We start from the raw sequence: 21,086 nt of genomic DNA, 5'->3' as shown, positions 1-21,086 counted from the left end.
CAGCCTTGGGGCTTTCTGGTCATGCATCCGTCCACCCAACCACCCACCCAGCATCCATCTATCCATCATCCACCCATCCATCACTCCATCCACCCACCTAGTACCTACCCATCCACCCATCCATCCCTCCACCCATCCATCCACCCAGCATCCGCTCACCCATCCATCTACCCACCCACCCAGCATCCATCCATCTACTGACCCATCCACCCACCTAGTACCTATCCATCCACCCACCCATCCAACTAAATCCATCCCTCCACCCATCCATCCACTCATCCAGTATCTATCCATCTACCCATCCATCTACCCACTCAGCATCCATCCACTCATCCAACCATCCATCCACCCATCCAGCCACCCACCCACCCATCCATCTAATCCAGCCACCCACCCAGCACCCATCTACTCGCCCACCCAGTATCTAACCACCCATCCAGCCAGCCAGCCACCCACCCAGCATCCATTCATCCAACTATCCAGCATTTATTCACTGGATATTCATTCCCCGCCCCCGCACCACAGGAGAGTTCAAATGTTCACTGAGTGCTGAGTCAGGTAGAAACTGTTCGAGGCACTGGGGATGTGGCTGTGCTGCAGAGAGAGCAGGTGAACAAGAGAACGACCAGGTGATCAGGGCTCTGGAAGAGAATCAAGAGAGTGACAGTGCAGAAGGGGAACTTTGTGTTCTTTAGAGGGGTCTGAGGAGGTGGTGTGTGTGCAGACCCACCCCCTGTGCCCTGCATTCATTCTGGGCAGTGAGGAGCTGTGACCAGCTGGAGGGAAGACACATGCTCAACCATCAACCTTCTCCCACGGCCGGACTCAAGCCCGCACCTGCTGCCAGAGACACCAGGAAGAAACCAGGTGGCAGGGGAGGCCAGTGGAGGAGGGGGTACTTCCCCGCAGGGGCTGGGCTCACCCAGTGGTGAGCAGGGACTCGGGGCCCCCTAGACCTGCTCCTCAGGATGGAGGATGGCTGGGCTTATCCTGCAGTGGGTGGGTTTACTTTGAAGCGGTAGAACACACGGTACGTTGATACAGATGTGCATTCACTGGGACGGTGATTGCTCCTGCTCCCCCTCCTCTCCCCGGCTCCAGCAGCGTGTTGTTTTGCCCGAATCTTCAGCCCACTGCCCTGGGAGGGCTCTTCCTGCCACCGGGGCCCGGGTCATCCAGGCACTGGGCTGGGCGTGTCAACAAGTGCCTGGCAATTGCGTGGGGTTCCCACAGCATGATCCGTCTGCACAGGCTCCAGATCCCTGGGGTGTTCTGACGTTGGCAGGCGTGGGACAGGGGCTGGCACGCGTGTCCGGAAGGGCGTTGTCTGGGTGAGCAGGATGGGAGCCACCCTCCCTCCCCTGACCACCCCCTAGCTGCTGGAAAGGCCCCACATCTCAGGTCCCCAGCATTGGAAGGGCCTGCCCACCACAAGGGCTGGGGTTCACAGCTGTTGGCAGAGAAGGGAGGGGACTCAGCCCTGGCACAGACTCTGAGGCAACTGTCCCTTATCCCGTGGTGGGTGGAGGAAGGAGGGAGACCTGAGCCTCTCTCTCGTGGTGGACAGGAACTTGATGAAGCTTTTTCCAGAATCCGTTCCCAGATAACCTCTGACATTAGCTGCCATGGCTAATGCCCTGTGCTTCAGCCTCAGAAAGACCTAGAAATGATCCATCGGTGCCCTTGGCTTTCAGAGGCCCCGGTGGCCTGTTAGATGCCCACATGCAAGTGCTGGGGCCCTGCTCTGTGGTCCCGACCCCCATGGGGCCCATCTCTGTGGTCTTGACCTCCCATGGGGCCCATCACTGTGGTCCCAACCCCCGACGGGGCCCATCTCTGTGGTCTTGATCCCCATGGGGCCAGACCCTGCGGTAATGGAACAAGATCTACATTTATCTTCTGACCTGAAAACATGCAAGAAATCAGGATTCAGAATGATATGCCCAGGACAATCCCCCAGGAACAGCGTGTCTGGGGACCGGGGATTTGGCCGGTGTGAGCAGGAGGCTGAGGGAGGGACATGCAGGCGGACGCCCACGACGGCTACACCCTCCAGGTCGGCGGCCTGCACAGTGGCCCTGCTCCCTCGCCTCCTCCATGGGCTCAGGGGGTCTCTGGCTTCCAAGAGGCCTCGTTCTCGCCTCGGTGTCCGCTCACCTGCCCCACCTCCTCCCTCCTGCACCCGCCCGCTCACACGTGCCTCGGGCTCCCCCTTGAATGCCCACCTCCTGCACAAGCCTTCCCCGTGCTCCTAGGGGTGGCGGTGTGGCAGGACCCCATCACCTCTGCTGGAGGCAGAGAGCGACAGAAGGCCCTGGCGGGTCACCTGGGCCCTGGGGTGCTGTGAGGAGCCTGCCCCAGGGGCATGGGTTTCAGCACCACTACCCTCTGTGGCCCGTTCTGACACCGTGTGTCCCAGGGGAGAGGGCTGCTTCTCCAGGGAAGGAGGAAGTGACAGGTGGGCGCGACGTGGCACGACAGGCCCCCACACCCGGGGCTGAGGAGGGCAAAGTGGGGTCGGGGGGGATGTGCAGGACGGGACTGGTCACCGAGAGGGCAGGGACACCAGCGATGCCAACAAGCCAAACGCAGCCAAGGAAGGCAGCGCAGGCCCTGTCCGGGGCAGGACTCCTCCCAGGCCCACTGGGGGCCCGGCTCCGCGGGAAGCAGAGCCGCACCCTGGCCGCCACCCGCGACCGGCCGAGGGCACCCCACCCCAGCACCGACAGCCCACGCGGCCCCAGACTGCGTGCAGTTTGAGGACGGTCGCAGGCAGCAAGCTAGGCCCCCGGGTCAGGGCCCCCCCGCCCACCCCCTGCCACCACAGGGCAGTGGTGACGCCGGTCACTCTTCGTGTGCAGCGGCAGCCGCCTCTCTGTGCCCAAGACGGGCCGGGTTAGGGCCCCTGCCACCCCTGTGCCCTGGAGGGGCCTTCGCTCTCTAACTTCGGAAAACCCCTCCAGAAAAGTCTAGTAAAAGCAGGTGTGCGGTTTATTGCAGGAGGAAATAAAGCACAACAGCGGGGCAGCCACGCTCGGGCGGCCACCCGTGAGGGGCCGCGGCCCGGAACCCCTCCTGCACCGCCAGGCGCCGGGGCGTGCAGCCCACCTGGGGCCGTGGGCGCTGGCCTGGCCTTGGTGGCCGGCGCTGGGCTTCGGCGTCCCCCGAGGGCCCCCGTGCATGCGGCGTGAGTGTGGCCCGGCCGGCCCTCAGCTGGGGCGCCGTGGGGGGCCCGCAAGGCTCACTGTCGGGGTGGTGAGGCTCAGCCCGCGCCCCCCGAGAATTACGACTGCCTTTGTGAGCCGACCCCATCTCAACCAGCGGGGAGAAGGCAGCGGCGGGAGGGGTGCCAGGGGCCGGATGAGAGCGCGGGCCGAGGAGGGGGCCCGGCCTCAGCAGGTGCCGCGGGCCTGCTCACCCCCGGGCCCGGCTGTGACTCGGCTGCGCTGACCCCGAGGGGGGCTCCAGGGGCACAGGCCCCCCGCCGCCCTGTCCCCCAGACGGCACCCCGATGCCTGTCCCAGCCATTTCCTGAGGCCCCGGGGTGTGTCTCCTGGCGGCGGGGGGGTGCGGGGGGGTTGGGGGCAGATCCGGGGGCCTCACCAGACCTCGACAGGCCGGCTCTCGGGCCCATTTCCTCCTGGGTTCAGGGCTGCCTCGTGGGATTAAAGGCATCTCCCACCTGAGCACCGAGACTTACTGATTTTTGTAAATCATGAGTAAGTAGATGGAGCAGGTGCTGGGATCGGCGGCCAAGAGACCAATTTATGTCCAGAACATTCTATATCACAGCCCAGCACACGTATTACGAGGCGATCTTCCCACGAGGTACAGTCACGTCTCGTGCTGAGACTTGACGTGACTCATTTTCGCCAGGGACCCGGGCGCTGCTGCAGGCGGCTCAGAGCGGAAGTGAGGGAGCCTAAGTTCACGAGGCGCAGGCAGGGAGCCAGGCACCCCCAGGCGGGCTGCGTCCCCGGGAACAACTCCTGTGCGGCCGCGCTCGTTGGCGCAGGCCGCGGCGATCAAGGTGCTGCAGCCCGAGGGCCTCCCCACGGCCGGCGGCTCCCACGGTCGGTCGGGGGTGGGGGTGGGGCCTCGGTCACGGCCGCTGCCCAGCTACACGCTGGCGGCTGCACCCCCTTGTCTGGCATCTGCCCCAGCTGCCCGGGCGGGTCCCACCTCCCTTCCCTTCTCTCATAAGCACTCCTGCGGTCGGGGTAGGCCCACCCTAATCCAGGGTGATCTCATCCCCTAAGTTAATTACACCTGCAAATAGGATCTGCACTCATGGGTGCCGGGGCTGCGGCGGGCGTGTCTCCTTGGGCCACTGTCCAGCCCGCCCCCCGCCGCCTGGGAACAAGATCGGCCCACTCTGCTACCAGTCATGTATAATTCACAGCAAGTGAAAGCCCAGGAGGAGTTACTGTTCCTACAGGACATCCTCTCTGAGTCTTTGTTGCTCATTCTGAATTCCCTTACACTCAGTCCCCAGAGAATGACTCAGGGCCTGTAGGATGACAGATGTCACTGTTATGCTCACTGGTTACCTGGGGCTGCAGGCATAGGCTCTGGGGACGTGGGAGCTCTGCTCTGCACACGGGGCCTATGGGGCCCCCCGGGTAGGCGTCCAAAGAACCCATAGGCCTGGGGCTGAGATTTGAGAGGCTGGGCTTTGGGGCTCTGTGCACAGGGTGGGGTGGGGCACGGATGGAACCTTCGGAAAGACCCACCCTGAGCATCCCTTTCTCTCCCAGCCTCACTTCCTCTTCCCTGAAACCTCTCCCTTCAACACCCAAGCTGGCGAGCATCATTCCCAACTCAAAAGCCCAAACCACCACCACAAAACTCCAATCTTCTGCCCGGCCCTCCCCTCCCACAGTTCCTTCATCTTGCAGAGGTTGGCCTACCTCAGGGCCTTTGCATCTGTTGCTCCCTCTCCTACGGTGCTCCCCTGCGGGTCTCTGAGGGCACACACTCCGAACTCCAGTTGGTCTCTGCTCAGAGAAGCCTGGTCACCCCCACTCGTGCCTTCCCCACAGAGTCCTGGCCATGCTCTACTGCATTTGTATGGAATCTCGTCTTCTCCACCCCAGGTCCCCAGCACCTAGAACAGCGTCTCTCCTGTAGCTGTCACCGCCAACACCTGAGGTGCTCTGCAAGTAATAATCTGTCAATGGATAAGGGCTGGACCCTTGCTCCTCTGTCCTGGGAGAAGCAGTGGCTTCTTCCTTACCTCCCTGTCCTCCCACCCAGGTCCATCTCAAGTGCAGCATGCCCCCCAACACACACCCTCCTGGGCTGCCCTTGGGTCGACTGGTGTCTGGGTTCCCTCTGCCTCCTCACTGGGGATAAGGAGCTGGCAGGGTCTGGGGAGGCAGGGGTGTTTACAGGGAACAAGGTTAGGTGGGAAGTGCTGGGTAGGGTGGAGCAGGCACCTGGGGAGGCTAAGGGTTGGGGGCATTAACCAACCAGGTATGAGGGACTCACCCTGGCCCTGCTGCACCTTCCATCCCCCAGGAGCTGAGGCTCCAGACCCCACCTTCTATAGGCTGCTCTGCTCCTCAGGTGTGTGTCGGTTCCTGGGATGGGACCCCAGGCCTCTGTAGTTCTAACTGGAAGGAATCAGGTAGAGCCTGGAGCCAACAGCTCTGGGGGCACGGGGGCAGTGCTCTGGGCCATAGGCTTATCCCTGGAGACCTAGTCAACAGGAGGAAAGTAGTTGCATCACAAAGCATCTATTTGCACAAATTGACCTACAGGGGCCGAAGGACACCCGGGAGTAGGTATTGTTATGAGCTCCCAGGAAGAGAGTGGAGAGGTTGGAAGAGGGGAGCATAAGAAAAAAAAAAAAAGAAAAGCATGTAGAAAGACCAGGGAAAACATAAAGCAGTATCAGAAAAGAAATGTAATCATACTGTGCTACTGGCCAAGAGACTCTTCTGCGGTCAGGGTGGGCCTAGGGGCTCTGACGGAGACCTGGTCAGTGTCATCTGTGATGGACAATCTCCCTAGTGACCATGGACAGAAGTAGACTAGAATCTCTGAGAAAATTCTAGGGATTTTTAGAAGACCAATGCACGTTTCTCTTCCCCAAACACTCACAGAGAACTCAGAAAGCCCCAAAAATTGGGGCCACTGGGATTTATTTTCCAGAGAGAAGCACATTCCAAATTTGCACTCTGACCACAATTAATGGGACGAAGTCCCTCCGTGTCCATGGCTCCCAGGAAAGCAAACAGAAGCAAAGCCCCACTGCAGGGTCCACCCAGCCCTAAGCCGAGGCCCCTCCAGGCAATACTCGCCTTGTTGAGCAATTAATTGCTCTAGGCGTACCTCTGCAAACGTGTCCCGAGTGCCTGCTCCATGCTCAGCGCCAGGAAGTCAAGAAGCAGATGAAACAGGGATCCTTGGGTGGTGCAGCGGTTTGGCGCCTGCCTTTGGCCCAGGGCGGGATCCTGGAGACCCGGGATCGAATCCCACATCGGGCTCCCGGTGCATGGAGCCTGCTTCTCCCTCTGCCTATGTCTCTGCCTCTCTCTCTCTCTCTCTCTCTCTCTCTGTGACTATCATAAATAAATAAATAAAAAAAATTAAAAAAAAAAAAGAAGCAGATGAAACAGTCAGACAATCTGTCCTAGGTGGCTTCCATCTGGCCCCCTCTCTGCTTCAAGGAAGCCCCTCATTTTGCAGGATTCTGTGAGAGGAAGTAGGGTATACATAATGAGCGGAAACAGCCCCCTGCTTCATCAAGGTCAACCCCGTTGGGCCTTGACAGGAGGAAGACGGTTCCATCATGGAGCACCCATTTGCACAAATTGATATGTAGGGGCTGAAGAGCACCCGGGAGGAGGCGTTTTAATAAGCTCCCAGGGAGAGAGTGGAGAGGCTGGGAGGAAGAGAGGAGTGTAAGAAAAAAAGAAAAGCATGTAATAAGACCAGGAAAAACATAAGGCAGTAATAGAAAAGAAATGTAATCATAGTGTACTTCTGGCCTTTGCTCTAAGCATTATTTATTCCATCAAAATAACATACATGGTTGATTACGAATCATGATATTGAGAGACTGAAGATGAGAAATTTGAGTGTAAAAGAGCTAAAATCTATTCATAGCAAAAGGCCAATAAATAAAGTCTAAAAACGATACCATCAAGGTGGCATGCTCTCTGTGTTGTGGCTGTGGTTGATGCCCTTAATGCACTCGTAAAAATGTGTCTACAGAAAGCACATACCTCCTCCAGTCCCCCGGTAACCCCGCAACCCATCAGAGGGGCACCTTAGTAGACTACTGGCAGAGTTCCTGTCTATTGTTTTCTTTTTTCCCTTTTTAAAAGAAGATTTTATTTATTTATTCATGAGAGACACAGAGAGGCAGACACATGGGCAGAGGGAGAAGCAGGCTCCCTGCGGGGAGTCCCATGCGGGACTCGATCCCAGGACCCTGGGGTCACGCCCTGAGCCGAAGGCAGACGCTCAACCGCTGAGCCTCCCAGGTGCCCTCTGTCTATTCTTTCTGAACACAGATTTTACCCTCAACACTACTGACATTCTCTACGGTGGAGCCATCCTCTGCACTGTAGGGTCGTGTGCAGCATCCCTGGCCTCGGCCTGCTAGGTGCCAACAGCAGATATGTCTTCAGGCACCACCACAGGTCCCCGCCAATTGCCCCTGGTGGCAACTAATGTTATAGGATTGCCATTCACAAACCTGGTGCTGACAGATGTAAAAAGTTTAAGTGTCTGCAAACAATGGGCTTCAAGTTCTGAATCAATGATTTCAGCTGGCAATGTCACAAGTAGTTGGAAGTAGTAATTACATGTTTATTCCTAATGCACCGGAGAAGCCCACCCAGCAAGTGCCCAGATCCCACAGGAAGCCTAAAACATTTCCTACTGATCACACTTTGTATCACCGGAGCTCAGCTTCTGCGTGAAATTCAAGTGTGCCCGGTACATTTTTAGACCAGACTTCTTCTTATTAATGGAAATGTTGGTTCTAAAATTTCTTCTCAGAAGTTGGATCTTTTTTGTGCCTATTTTTAGAAATTTTGCTCTTTTGATTCCCTAAGGGAAATTTTGTGTCGTGCAAATTTTTTATAAAATGACACGGAGAGTTGAAAGGTGATTACCAGGGGCCGCAGGGGGTGGGGTGAGGGGAGACAGGCAGATGTTGCCAAAGGTTACAGACTTTGGTTACTGCCAAAGGTTATAGAATGAGTAAGTTCTGGGGATCGAACGTACATCGCGGCGATGATGGTTAATAACACTGTCCTGTGCACAGGACACTTGCTAACAGACTCGCTCTTAAACGTTCTCGCCACAGAAAGAGGTGCTGATCACGTGGCCAGGTGGGGGTGTGAGCTAACAGGACGGTGATCATCATTTCACTATAAGTGTATCAAATCAACACGTCGCGCACCCCAAATGTACAAAATGTTATATGCCGATTCTGTCTCAATAAAGCGCAGCAGGGAAAAAATAAAGTCACACGGCGAGAAAAGTGACACGGAGTATCTCAGACGGAGACAGGAGGTTTATGCTGCCTTTCCAGCGAATCGGTAAGGAGCACAGGCGCACCCAGCGAAGTTTTAGTTCTATTTGGCCAAGAAGAGAATCGGTTCCATGTAGAGTCGGTCCGTGGATTCCTCTTGGCAGAGATGTCTCGTAGAAAAGAATAAGATGCAGCTGGAGGATCGCCCTTAGAGTGAATTAAAAATAAATCGAAGCCCCTCCGCCAGGCTGGGGGTCCTGGGCACCTGTGTACTGGCTGGAGAGAACCTGGCCTCTGGGCAAGACCCTCCGGCAGCTTGTCAGGAAGACCAGGTTCCAGAGGGCGTCAAGCAGCATCTGGTCTGAGAACGCGTCCTTTCTCGAGTCAGTGAGAGCTTTGCGTGTCTGTTTTCCGGGCCCTCGTGGATTAATTGTGCTTCCTTAGGAGAGCCAGCGGGAATGGTAACAATTAAATGCATCCCACCACGAAGGACAGCATTCCAAGGGAATTTCACATTCTGGAACTTAAGAAGTGGGACTCTGGTTTGCTTCCCTCCAGCCAATAACCAGCCTCGGCTCTCGCTCCGGAGCTGCCTGATGGCTCCCAGCTGGGAGCGGGGTGCAGGCCTCCCACGGGGCACCTCTGACATGGGGAGAGACCGAGACGCGGCAGATCCAAGTGCTCCGCGGGGCTGTCGAGGGCCCCCCGCAGCTTCTCTGGGTCTGGACGGGGCTGCAGAGCACCCTGCACCCTGGTGGTTTCATTTCCACCAGGGACCCCCTGAACCCCTGTGACGTGGGGGGGCTCGCCTTCTGTGGTCCCCGCCCCCGCCGGCCAAGCGCCTTCCTGCTGCCCACGGCTCGGCTCGTCCTGGGGTGCGCACCCCGCCCCCCCCGGACGCTGGCCGGAGCCCACTGTTCTCGGACACTCGGCGCCCGGCGCCTGGCGCCCAGGCTGGGGCCGACGCGCTCACGCTGCCCGCAAGAACTCGCCCTGGAAACGTCCCCAGTAATGCAACTGACAGGAAGGTCATCCTACTCTTTCAAGTGGCAAAATAAACATCAGGGTCAAGGTTCTGGCCCGAGGCCACTGTTTGTTACGGCGCTTGTGCAGCTGTTCGCTAGGAACCACTTCATTCTGCCTTGCTCTCCTTTGGCTTTTCTTCAGTGTGGTCTTCCTATGTGAGGTTTTTGGCTTTTTAAAATTTATTTATTTATTTATTTATTTATTTATTTATTTATTTAGAGAGAGACAGACAGAGTCTCCCGCAGACTCCGTGCTGAGCGCAGAGCCCGACGCGATCCCACGACCTGAGCTGAAACTAAGAGCTGGACGCTCAACCCGACCGAGCCCCCCAGGGGCCCCTTATGTGAGTTTTTATAATCACCACTCAAATGTGTCCATTCTCATGCTGATTAAGTGAGTTTTACGGAAATTCTGGTAACAGTGGGGTGCTAGTTTCCTACTGCGATGTCAGGAAACACCCCGATTTAGTGGCTTACCACAGCACACGCATGTGACCCCACCGTCCTGTAGGCCAGAAGTCCAAAACCACAGCAGACGGTTAGAACGAAGGTGCCAGCGCGCCGCGTTCCCCGAGGGGGCCCCGGGAGGATCCATCTCCTGCCCCTCCCGGGGTCTGGAGCTGCCCTGGTGGCCGTTGGGCGGGCCTCCCGCTCTGTCCCCTGCTCTCCTTGACTCTGAGCCCCTGGGCCCCGGGAGCCCAGGATCACCTCCCTTCTCAAGTGTCCTCCCATCTGCGAAGTGCGGCTCCCCTGCAGGGGAGCACTCCCAGGCTCCGGGACGGGACTGCGGGGGTCCCGGGGGGACCAGGAGGCCCCCTGCTACACGGAGACCCTGTGTGGGTTTGCAGCAAAGCTTTCCAGAGAAGTAGGAAACTAAGATTAAAAAAAAAAAAAAAAGGCAAAGAGTAGTAGAGGTGACCCTCCGAAATGACGGCAAACGGGGCCAGAGGGGGTCACCCCGGCCAGCAGGGGGGTGGGCGGCATGATGGACACAGAGCTCCCCTTCTTTACAGGCTGTTCCTATTTCTTTTGTTTTGTTGGATTTTTTTTTTTTCCTGAGAGCAACTGTTATTTAATAACATTTTGCCAATTACAGAAGAGGAAGAAGGTGAAAATGAGGAAGAGTGCTGGGCGCCCCATCCCCAGGGTGTAGGCGGCTGGCGGAGGGCGTGGAGGGGCGAGGCCAGGCGACCAGGAGGACACGGGGCCGGAACAGGTGCGTCCTGGCTGCCAGCCTTCAAACTGGGTTCACAGGAACGCGTCCCCAGGGGCACAGGGAGGGACCAGGTGCCAGAGCGCCCACGTGGGAACGTTCCTTTCGGGAGACGCCCGCAGCCGCGGCTCTGGGTGCCAGCACACACCCCACTGGGGGCGAGCCTGGCCGTGGGTGCGGCTCTCGGGCACCCGCCGGGCGCTGTGGGTTCTCCTGGGTACGGGGTGAGGGGCAGGGGGGTGACCTGCGGGGTCACCCTGACGAAGGCCGGGAGCCAGGGTCACAGCAGAGACAGGGCACAGGGTGAGCCCTGCACACGCAGAGGCAGCGGGCCTCCTCCGCCACTCGCCAGCCCGCGGTGGACACGGGTGGGCAGAGGGTCGCCCTGAGCCCGGTGGTCCGGGGACCTGCAGGCCCGGCGCACCCTCCTCCAGCGTCCTGGACAGAAGCCACGTTCCCGCAGCCCGCCAGTAGGCACGGACCTGCCCGTCCAGGCCGGGCTGCGCACCGGTGGGTCCGAGCCGCCCGACCACCCAATTGTGGTGACAGATCCATCGTGTTGGCCCGACTGACACTTGACTCGTAGTTAACAACTAACGAGCCCACGAGTCTGGTTCGGGCACAGCACGCGTGCACGCGCCCCACCTCCCCGAACCCCGACTCGTCCTCACATGCACACGTCCCGCCGGGGAACACCAGGCCTGGGCTCACTCCCCGCGGTTACAACAGGCATAGGCTTCCCGCCACGTGTCGCACTGCCCTTCTACGAACAGTGACGGGCCCGGCCTGCCGCGCCGGCCCGGGACAGCCTGCAGGGAGGCGCAGCTTAGCCACAGGAAACACGGCTTCTGCCCGGGCTCCGGCTGGGTCGCACTCGCTCGGCGCGTCCACCCACGGCTCCTGGGATCTCCGGGGCCCCACTGGCGCGTGTCCACCGGCAAACAAACGAATCTCCAGTGACGGGTGTGGCGGGGGAGGGACAGCTGCCAGCGAGGATGCTGACCTCTCGTGGGGGCTCACGGCGGCAGCTCGGTGTTTTCTGCAAAAATCTATTTGAAGCACGTAAATATACACGCACGTTATGTGCAGTTGTTCAATTTATTTTCTACGTGTGTAAATACATACAAATGCCAGACAGCGAAACGTGTGATGAAACAAACGAGGCTAATGTCAAACAGTCCCCTGAGCGTCTTTTTTTTTTTTTTTTTTAATTTTTATTTATTTATGTTAGTTACAGAGAGAGAGAGAGGCAGAGACACAGGCAGAGGGAGAAGCAGGCTCCATGCACCGGGAGCCTGACTGTGGGATTCGATCCCGGGTCTCCAGGATCGCGCCCTGGGCCAAAGGCAGGTGCCAAACCGCTGCGCCACCCAGGGATCCCAGTCCCCGAGCTTCTGTGAACAGGTGGCGCTACGAGCCTCGCAGGCCGAGACGGATTGGAAAGCCTGCAGCCACGTGGGGACGGGTCCCTCCCCGCAAGCGGCGGAGCCGGCGGTGTCCCTGGTGGCCGAACCATCGCCTCTGGGCACCCGGAGACCCCGACCCCCGCGACCACGGAGGGCCTCGCCAGCCACCTGTCCTGCGACCTCGGGGGCTTCCTGGGAAGGAAATCGGACGCTTCTCCGCTTACCCTCTAGCCGCCCAACGTCTTCCCGCGCCACGGCTGGGGGAGGGAACGGCCGCAGTTGGCACCGGGCTCCGGGCCATCCCGGCCACGAGAGGGCTCGTCCCGCAAACCTGAGCTCAACAGGGCCTCGCCCGCCTCCTCCAGAGCCGCCCCCGCAGCCACGGGCCGGGTGAGCCCCGCCGCCAGGGAGGGCCGGGCGTCCTGGGTCCCCCACCCCCTGTGCTGCCTGGGCACCCGGGACCCTGCTGCCCCGGGCCCTGCGGGTGCAGGCGACAGACGGGCGGACTAGGACCCTCCAGCAAACGGGTGGGGGACGGTTCTCGGGCAGCGGGTGGGCGGATACTCGACTGTAGGGGCGGGAGGGGGAAGGTAGGGAGTCCCTACGGGGCGGACGTGGCTCCTGGATTGTCCCCAGCGGGTGATGGCCAAGGCCCTCGGACGCACCTCAGGGCCGCTGCTCAGTCAGGGCCGATAGGAGGGAACAAGTGAGCCCCTTGCGGACTACCTGAGCTCCTGACAAACCAGCGCGGGGGGGGGGGGGGGGGGGGGGGGGCAGGGCCTCCAGCCAGGCGCCACCCCGGCCCCAAACAGCCACCCACTGCCGCCCGCTCAGAGCCACCTGGAGCCCTGCCCTCCCCAGGCACATGGGTGCCTGGCCCCCACCCCCTGTCTCCTGCACCCCTGCCCCCCATCTCCCCACCCCTGCCTCCTGCACCCCCACCCCCTCCTCCTGCACCTCACCCTGCTACAGCAAACTGGCAGAGGGCCTAGAGCGGGGCGTCTGTGTTTGCTGGTGCGGTACTTAACTGTACGATGTGCCCGCGGCTCGGAGTCTCGAGCTGCGTTCCAGACTCGGTGACCCACCGGCCTCCAGGGGAAAGCGCTGATCCTGGTCCTGGCCCAGGGTACGGGGTGCTGGCCGAGGGGGGCCTGGGGCCCGGTGGGGGCAGGCGGGCAGCAGCCCCAGGGCGCCCAGCTTTCATCCCGCGGGCAGTTGGGGCCACCGCAGGGCTCGCGGCGGGAGTGGCTGAACCGGATGCACCGGAGGCCAGGCGGTGGGAGGCCAGGCTGCGGGGAGGCCAGGCTGTGGGAGGCCGGGCGGCGGGAGGCCAGGTGGCAGGAGGCCAGGCTGCGGGGAGGCCAGGCTGTGGGACACTAGGCGGTGGGAGGCCGGGCGGCAGGAGGCCAGGCGGTGGGAGGCCAGGCTGCAGGAGGCCAGGCGGTAGGAAGCCGGGCGGCGGGAGGCCAGGCAGGTGCGTCCCCCGGAGGCGGAGCCCTGGGGCGGCTCCCAGGTTTTGCTCTGAGCGGCCGCGGTCTAGTGCAGGGTGCATGCAGGCTCCGCCGTCCCCTCGGGCACACAGGGCAAGGGCCGCGGGGCTCAGGCAAGGGAGGCTTCAGGGCCCGGCCTAGATGTGCGGGGACCACCCTTGCCCCCCAGCGACCCGTGTGGCTCAGTCACCCGGCGGCACCCAGGGCTGGGAGGTGCGGACCCGCTGCGCTCCCAGAAGGCACAGGACGATAGCTCGATCGAGGACAGGCCACCCCTGCCCCGGCGGAACCGAGACCTGGCGCCCACACCACCTGCCCCCGAGGCCCCTCTGGCCAAGCACAGGCCCCGCGCCACCCCGAGAGTCACATTCCCACCAGGAACCTGAGTCTGACTCTCAGGCTCCTTTATGCTCCCCCTCTGCCTGACGGCCATCCCTGCACCTCGTTTATGTCACCACCTGTCATGGTGCCACGGTGGCATCTGCTCTCACAATAAACCTAGCATCTCCAATTCTACCATTAGTTATTCTTTCCTTTAGTTGTCGCACTGGCCGGCATTTGCTGGGGTGACAAGCAGCCCCGACGTCTCAGGGGCTCCGAGCGGGGACCGCGAGCCCACCACCGCTCTGCCCGCACGGCCGGCCTAGAGGGGGCCTCTCATCCCAGGGTTCTCCCGGCGGCAGCGGCTACGGCAAGAGGGCAAGAAGCAAACACACAAGTTTGGCTCGACTGTGGCTACAGCCCGTTGGCCGGGGCAAGTCCCGGGGTCGAGCTCCCCAGCAGTGGGGCCGGGCACTGGCAGCTGGAGGCCAAGGGCTACCCCCTGGCCCAGGGGAGCCGCAGAGCACCCCCCACCTCCATGGCTGGCCTCTTTGGGGTTCTGCCCATGTCCCCAGCAGCGGAGGGTGGATCACGGGGCTGCTGCCTCCTTCCTGCCCACCCCCCAGCACAGAGCCACACGGGGCCAACAGGTCAGGGAGGAGGGACGGCGACGGGCGGGGGCAGGGGCAGGGGGTCCCCCGGGGTGACCCTGAGGCACTGTCCCTCGGGTCTGGAGCATTCTCCTGCAGGCCGGAGAGGACTCAGGGGCCAGGGGAGGCCCCGCGGTAGGAGGCAGACCAGAAGCCAAGAAGGAGGCACTCACAGACCCATCCCGGGACAGCTCCCTTCCTCTTGGGGCTTTCCTGGGACTCTCTGGGGACAGGAGAGAATGCCAGCTGCTGCAGCCACTCTCGGCATCCTTTCTGGACAGCAGGCTGGTGGCCACCGGGCCCGGCCTGGCCCTGTGACGGCCTAGCTTGTGCATCTGGGAGGCCCTGGGGGTGCCATGGCTGTGCTTGCAGCTGCTGGAAGTTTCTGAGAAAGAGCCGGATGAGTGAGCAGAGAGGGCAGAGAGGGGTGGGCACGACAAGCCCCCGGGCGGCCGCTGTGAGCAAGGGTCACCCTCCCCCGGCCCACCCCTCCAGCTGGCCGCCACCATGTGCCTTGGGATGGAACCGAGCCCCGTGGGGGACAAGGAACCCCGCCAGGAACCTATGGCTGGGCAGTGGAAGAGCTGCCTCGACCCGAGGCCCCGAGACACAGCTCCACGCCGTCCCCTCGGGCCGCATGACCCGGAGGGCGTGGGTAGTGATCCTAAGACCCCAACACGTCGCCAAGCCCCTGGGACCTAGAGTCCACGGCGAGGGGACGAGGGGAAGCCCTCGCCCCAGGTCACTCAAGGCCTCAGGCCCGACGCCCAGAGGGCACCTGTGCACGGCCGGGTTCGGAGCTGACATCTCAGCCGGGGAGGCTGTCGTGGTGTCCTTGGCCACAGAGCTGGTGTGAGACGCCGCCAGGGCTCTCTCCGGCTGGGGGGCGGCTGAGGCTGAGGCTGCAGAGTGCACGCAGCCCTGCCCCCTCACCTCTGCGGCCACTGCCTTCCTCTGAGAAACGAGCATGTGACCTGCACCCTTGTGGCCGCGGAGGTGAAGCGTGGTGTCACCGTGGTGTCACTTGCAAAGGGTCAGAGCACAGCCCGCGTGTTCAGTATCCTCACTGCAGCCCCACCTGGACGAGGCACCTCTGCCCAGCCCACCCACCCCAGCCCACGGGTGCCTTGGGGCCTGCGCTGCGTTCCTTCGCGTGACATTGTTAACTGGGGGCCCTCAGGCACCGAGCGTCAGGCCAATGTCGGGGGATCCCTCTCAGCTCTGTGTCCAAGGCGGGGAGGGCTTCCTCCTTCCCAGGGGCCGAAGCTTCACCCTGGCTCCCGGACCACAGGTGGCGTCCACTCCCCAGAGACTCCAGAAAGCGCTGGCGCCCAGAGATGTAAGCCGTGCATCGTGTGGCCACTCCAGGTAACCTGAGCCCCGGGCAGATCCGTCATGGAGGGAGCCACCGGGGAGCCACCAGGCAGCCCAGCAGGGCCCCGGCCAGACTCCCGGCCAAGCAAGAAGGGCCGGCGGGCCCAGGGGGACTGGCTGGTGCTGGTCTCCTGGCTGAGGGACATCCCCGATCCCTCACGGAGGAAGCACTCCTGAGCCTGCTGACTCACCCTCCTCACCCGCCAAACCCAGACAGGGAGCTGCATGGGGCTCAGCCTTCCTAGACGAGTCCCGACTCAGGCTGTCCTCGCTGTGCTCAAGTGTCCAGGTTGGTGGGTGCCCCTGGCTTGGCAGGCAGCGTGTAGGTCCCGTGCGTGCAGGTCCCGTGCGTGCAGGTCCCGTGCGTGGGCAGGGCTCGGCTCTCTCGGGTGCACGGGGTCCACACGGGCCCCACCGAGGTCCCCCATGTGTGGTGCACACCAGGAACATGCCCAGAGCAGCACCAGCCGCGCACGGGGACAGGAAGGATAGCAGTCAGAGCCCTGACCCCCAAGGAGCCTCGGGCCCGGCAGGGGAAGTGACTCGGGAGGGAGGGAAGACGGTGGAGGCTGGGAGTGATGCTCACCACGTCCACACACGTGGGCACATGCGAGCACAGACATCCTCACAGCCGAGGGCAGGGATAAGACAAGCATGACCCAGGCCCATGGACGAGAGAGGTCCACGGTCCACCCGGAAGGTCCCAAGGCCAGCAAACCCCAGCCCCGGCCGGGACAGTGACCCAGTGACAAGACAGGACGGCAGCCCTGCTGGCTCCCCAGATGGAAGGGCGGGTGCCAGCAACCACAGTGGCAACTGGGGAGCAACCACAGTGGGAGCAACCACAGTGACAACTGGGCCAGAGCTCATGCCCTCATCCCCCTTCACCTCGCCATGGGGCACGCCTCCACGAAGACTTTCACATTGTCTGATTTCCATTTGCATGCGAATTTTTATTGTTTTTAGCTGAGATTTATCAAGTAGTTCTGCATGTCTGTCTTCAAGTGTGTTGCTTGCAAATTCAAGCCAAGGTTGAACAGATGGCCTTGATTAAACATTCCCTCAGCCCCAGCTGCACAATCCACCAGGATTGCAGCCAGAGGCAAAGCAAAACAAGAACACAGGGAAATCTCCAGTGGGAAAGTGAGGAACTCTTCTTGAAAAAGCCCACCAGGGGCACCCGGGTGGCTCAGCGGCTGGGCATCTGCCTTTGGCTCAGGGCATGATCCTGGAGACCTGGGATCGAGTCCCACATCGGGCTCCCCACACGGAGCCTGCTTCTCCCTCTGCCTGTGTCTCTGCCTCTCTCTGTGTGTCTCTCATGAATAAATAAAGTCTTTTAAGAAAAATGGAAAAGAAAAAGCCCACAAACACATTCAGGTGCAAAAGGATGAAGCTGGACCGTCAACTCACATCAGGTACAAAAACTGACTCGCGCTGGACCCAGACCTAAATGCGAGAGCTTAAACCACAAAACTGGTAGAGGAAAGAGTGTGGGACAAGCTTCCTGACCCTGGATTGGGCAACGATTTCTTGGATGTGACACCAAAAGCACAAGCATCAAAAGAAAAAATAAGTGAATTGGACCTGCATCAAAATTAAAAACTGTAATGCATCAGAGGACATAGTCAGCAGGGGGAAAGGCAGCCCCAGGGTGAGAGAAGAGATTTGCAAACCATAGATCCGATAAGGGGCTGATATCCAGAATATACAAAGAACTCCTAGTGGCCAACAAAGACCAAAACAAGCCTGATTTTTAAAATGGGCAGAGATGCCTGGGTGGCTCAGTGGTTGAGTGTCTGCCTTCAGATCAGGTCATGATCCTGGGATCCGGGATTGAGTCCCACATCGGGCTGTCCGCAGGGAGCCTGCTTCTCCCTCTGCCAAACAGAGAGAGTCTTAAAAAAAAAAGATAAATAAAAATAGGCAAAGGACTTGAACACACATTTCTCCAAGGAAGATATAAAAACTGTCAATAAGCACAGGAAAAGATGCTCCATATCACTAATCCCTAAGGAAATTCACACCCAAACCAGATGAGCCATCACTTCATGCTCCTCAGGACAGCTCTGATGAAAACAACAATAACAACACAAACCAAGAAAACCAAAGGGCTCAAGAAAGGGTATCTGGGAAGTCTCTGTACTTTCTACTCGATGTCTCTTAAACCCAAAACTGCCCTAAAAAATAAAATCTATTCATTTTTTTAAAGTGTATACACAAAAATAAAATCAAGAGCTTTAAATGGAAAAAACAAAAACAAAAAACAAAGGACAAAACCCAAGCATTTGCAAGGACGAGGAATCGTTGGAACCCTTGTGCGCTATGGGTGGGAACATACGATGGTGGAAAATGGGGTGGGAAATCAAAGACCTATCACATTATCCAGAAATCCCACTTCTGGGCATATGGCCCCCCAAAAAATGAAAGCAGGAAGTGAGTGGGCGTTTGCACACTGATGCTCACACAGCGCTCTTCCCAATAGCTGCACAGTGGAAGGAAACAAGCCAATGTCCACCAGCAGATGGATGGATAAGTGCAACGTGGACAGTACAGACACCAGGAGAGTCAGTGGGCGTGGGGGGCTGGGGATGGGGGGTCAGTATTTCATGGGACATGGGGTTTCAGGTTGGAAAGACGAGGAGCTCTGGGGGTGGACGGTGGGGACGGCTGCACAACAGCGCGAATGTGCTCCGTGCCACCGAGCTGTGGGCTGAGAAATGGCTGGAATGGTCAACTTCATGCTACGTATCATCTACCACGACTTAGAAGACAAAGGCCCTGGGGCATAACTGAGTACGTGTTTTCATGATAAAAACGCTCAGCTTTACGGTTCACAAAAACTCCTTATGGTTACCTCTCGATGGCGGGCACCGCGACCGCACGGAGGCCTCGCGGGGACGACACCCCAGGTCAGCCGTGCTGCCGTTGGTTACCTTTAAACTCCTGTGTGGCAAACACCTGCTACTTCTGTGAGAGTTGTGACTTTAAAGCCAAGAGACCTTAAATAATTTAAGTCTGTAAACCAGTAGCAGAAGATGTAAGCGGACCCTGATTTGCTATAAGGGCGTGGATTAGATAAATCAGAGTGATTTGAGTGTTTGGGAGGTTCGGTTCGCTTGCGTTGTCATGTTTCCCGTCAGGGAATCACCAGGGACCTTGGAGCGTGCAGGGGAGTTCACTTTAATGAAGAGCCAGGGCACAGCCGTCAGTGTAGACGAGGCCGGAGGTCACGCCGCTGGTCCCTAACTGTCGCCAGTGGAACCCGCACTCCGGCGATATGACCGTGTCCGGGGAGACGGTGCCAGGTGGTGGCCGGGAACAGCATCCGCTGACGGAGGCGACGGCATCAGAAGTCAAAGCGAGCGTGCACGTCAAGGCCCCCGAGGACACCCTCTCACCTCTCCTGAAAATGTCTGTGGGCGTCATGGCCGGGGTCCCCCGGGGCCCACGGCACCCAGGCTGGGCACGGAGCTGCTCCAGGACTTTGGGGCTGAAATGAGGGTGTCGAGTCCAACCCCATGGAAACAGGGAGCAAACGGCTGCTTTCTTGGCAAAACAGACAATGCCAGACTCAGTCCTAGAAGTCCATCTGGAAGGTTCAGCGTCCGCCGGGGAAACCAGGAAGAGGGTCAGCGCTGTCTTTGGAAAACACCAGCCTAACCCGATCTTCCTTGCTTCTTCAACAGCTATTTCGATCTCGCGTAAACCCTTCTCGGCCACAGAAAGATGGAAAGCTTCCTTTCATTACGAAAACGGAACCCCCCTAAATATAGCACAGGGAACGACGCCACGTCAGGCGACATATAGACGCGACTCTCCCGACGCAGCGGCCACCGGGCCAACGTGTCCCGTCACCACACGCTGCCCCCGAGCCCCGTCCGCGCCAGCAGCGCCGACACGCGTGGGGAGCGGGCCGTCACGCGAGCCGGGAAGGAACACACGCAGGAAGGCGGCAGGCACCCGCGCCATGTGCTCCCCGGGAGCAGCGGCTCCCGTGGTGGGAGGCCCGAGCGGGCGGGGTCGGCAGAGGTGGGCGCAACGGCAGGAGCGTGGGGACTTGCGGGGACCTGCAGGTGCGTGCCCAGAGGTCGGGAAGGCGCCGTGGGGCAAAGGTCAAGCAGACCCCGACCCCGCTCTCAACAGTCCTCTGCTTGGGCTCTCAGGGCCGGGTCACCACCCACACTCCCGGGGAAGGGCCGGGGGCTTTCCTGGGTCCGGTGCCCACCCCGGGCAGAGGCGGGGCGCGGGCCGTTCAGAGCGTGCCCCCCATCCTGCCCTGCCCCTCCGAGGAGGCCGCGCGCCTGCCAGGCAGTGGGGCTGAGGTCCTGGGGCCCAGGGGAGCTGGTTCGTCCGTATTTGGGGGTCAGGATAAGCTAGAAACGAGAACAGGTGAAGAATTCAGCAGCAAATATCACAGACACGGTGCCTTCCCTCCCGAGATGCTGTGCGGCCGTCGGCAAGGACTACGAGCATCTCCCCTGAGCCGAGGACACCGTCACTTAACAAAACCGAGAGGAGTTCTCGCCTCCAGTTCCAGCTGCAGACCCTGAACTGCGAGAGGCCACCCTCTTCCAGCCAGGCCCCCCGTGGGGTCCACCCCCCAGGGCGCCGGCCCCCGGGCTTCCCGCCCACGACCCCCGCACACTCGGGTCCAGACGTGCTGGCGAGGCTGCCCTGCAGCCCACGTCCCCGGGAGGAGCCCTGCGCCCGCAGGTCACGGCCCCGTGTTCACCCCGTCCTGGGTCGGCACCAACCCGGTGATTTCAAATTACTACCGGCTGAGTCGGGGGCGGGGGGGAAAGTGTCATGTAACCCAGGACCCCCATTCGACTCTGCGGTGATGAGTCCGAGTCCTCCTCACTGGCCTCATCCGCAGCCTCTTGCAGAGTTGACTTGTTCCACGCCAGACACTCAGCAGGAAACCACTCGCGGCTCCGTGTTAGCACCTGGGCACCCGGCCCCGGCCGCCCCGCCCTCAGGCCCAAGCTCCCCTTCCCCTCCCCCTGGAGACGCCCCTACTCCTGGAGTCCCAGGCAGGGTCTCACGGGATCCCCACTCCCACACCAGCGCCTCCCCTCCAAGGCTCCAGCAAGGAAACCCGGGCGCACAGCTG

General features: G+C 60.4%; 1 protein-coding gene and 1 long non-coding RNA gene across 4 annotated transcripts in view; one reads left to right on the top strand and one right to left on the bottom strand.

The window, feature by feature from the left end:
* Nucleotides 1–21,086, top strand: part of CSTB (cystatin B) — a 449,713-nt gene that overhangs the window by 85,472 nt on the left and 343,155 nt on the right. The window lies entirely within an intron of this gene.
* Nucleotides 471–5,710, bottom strand: LOC112669267 (uncharacterized). 2 transcript variants are annotated; one of them, XR_003142139.3, is made up of 3 exons: nt 5,491–5,710; nt 4,911–5,156; nt 471–641 (listed from the first exon to the last, which is right to left on the bottom strand). It is a non-coding gene; the product is annotated as an uncharacterized LOC112669267 (long non-coding RNA). The 2 variants fall into 2 exon arrangements; XR_003142138.3 differs by having other exon boundaries at nt 5,543–5,708.

The sequence above is a fragment of the Canis lupus genome, chromosome 31 (assembly GCF_003254725.2).
Source record: "Canis lupus dingo isolate Sandy chromosome 31, ASM325472v2, whole genome shotgun sequence".
Taxonomy (NCBI): domain Eukaryota; kingdom Metazoa; phylum Chordata; class Mammalia; order Carnivora; family Canidae; genus Canis; species Canis lupus.
The sequence above is the reverse complement of the archived record's forward strand: the minus strand, read 5'-3'. Positions and strand labels throughout refer to the sequence as shown.